Raw genomic sequence first — 1,888 nt, forward strand, 5'->3', positions numbered from 1 at the left:
TTGTTGTTTGGCAGGCCCGGGCTGGGGATTCGAACCTGCCACCTTAGGTGTATGTGGCTGGCGCCTTAGCCGCTTGAGCCACAGGCGCCGAGCCAACTTCATGATGTCTTAAAACAAGAGAACAAAAATACTTAATTAATAAGGCTGCTGTATTAACTAAAAGAAATATATGTGGAAAGGACAGGCATAGGGTTTGGCACCTAAGAGGCTCTCATTAAAGGCAGCGCATCCCTGCACACACACACGAGTGGCCATATGGCCATAAAGTTGGTAGCTTGGAGGAGCTCCTTTCTAAGGCTAAGCCATAACCCACAGGTACCCCACCACAGCTCCTGGGAGAAATTCCCTCTGTAGGACCCTGGGACAGTCACTTCTCTGGAGGTTCATCTCCGTGCAAAAATGTATGTTCTAGGAAATGACTTGTAAGAACTTCAAGCAGGTGGGGTATCTGATCAGCCGTGGATGGATGCATCTGTGCTCTGCTGCTCAACCAGAGGCAGGGGCTAACCTAGAGGCAGCTCTAGTCCCTCCAGGCCTGTGATTCCTAAAACCTGTGAAAGTGCATGATTTCAACAGTATCTGCTTCATTTTAATAAAATGAGGTGAAGTTTATAAGTGGAGCACAGCTTAATGACCAGTGTGTTTTAAGTATTCAACTGATATGAACAGTCCTTTGTAGTGGCAGTGTTTTAAATTCAAGGATAGATTTCAGGATATCATGGTGGTCCCCTGCTATGACCATCAGCACTTTGGATGCCTTATGCATTTTGCACGGTGGCTCAGGACTACTCGCATCATCTGTCCACATATACAAGGCTGCCTACACTGACAGCCCCAGCTCACAGCTCTGGGCCTGGACCCAGGCATAGAGTGGTGATTTCAGATCCTGAGCTGCAGTTTGGGTTTCCTGGATAAACCCTTTTTCCTCTTCTAATTCCCCACCTCTTGTTAGAACCCAAACTGCAGAGTGTGTTGTTTTGTGCATCTCAAGCCCTGCTTGAGTTTCTCAACCACCTCCACCTTAAAGCTAGTTCATCAGACCTTGTAAGACCAGGCTGAGCAGCTTCACAAGGTAGACACCAAGCATCTGCCCTGGTCTAGCACAGGGGTTTAATGCCCCTTCCTCAAATCTGATCTAAAGTCTTAATTGATATTTAATGCTGCTCTGTACATATATCTCCCTACAGATGGAAAATATAAATGGTTACCTCCTTTTTTTTTTTTAGACAGAATCTCATTCTATCACCTGGGCTAGAGTGCCACCATCTCAGCCTAGCCCACAGCAACCTCAGACCCCTGGGTTCAAGCAATCCTCTTGCCTCAGCCTCCCAAGTAGCTGGGACTATAGGTACCCACCACCACATCTGGCTAATTTTTCTATTTTTACTAGAGATGGGGTCTCATGTTGTTCAGGATGGTCTTAAGCTCCTGAGTTCAAGCGATCCTCCCATGTTGGCCTGCTAGGATTAGAGCTATAAGCCACTATGCCCGGCTGAGATGGTTCCCTCTTTTATGGCAGTTGTGCTATTAGAGAGGTACTAGGCCCTCCCATCTTGGGATAAATCACCCTACTGATTTCAGATTCTCTCTCTTCATCTCCTCGCAAGCTATGGAGCATCAAAACATAAATGGTTCTTTAGGAAAAGACCAATCAAGGAGAACTTATTTTGCAGGTAGGAAAATGAGGCACAGAGAGTTTTAATGACTTGTAACCATAACCAGTTAATGGGTCTTGAAATGAGGATTCTTCCCTCCATGGAAGGAGGTGAGTAGGGGTGGCAGATGTGGAAAGTGGTGCAGGAGAGTGTGCTACTTAAGAAACTTGGGCTTCAGGGACAAACAGATGTTCACTTCATGATGTCTTTTTTTTTTTTTTTTTTTGAGACGG

Source organism: Otolemur garnettii, unplaced genomic scaffold (assembly GCF_000181295.1).
Source record: "Otolemur garnettii isolate 467f Iridium unplaced genomic scaffold, OtoGar3 scaffold00068, whole genome shotgun sequence".
In the NCBI taxonomy this organism is placed as follows: Eukaryota; Metazoa; Chordata; class Mammalia; order Primates; family Galagidae; genus Otolemur; species Otolemur garnettii.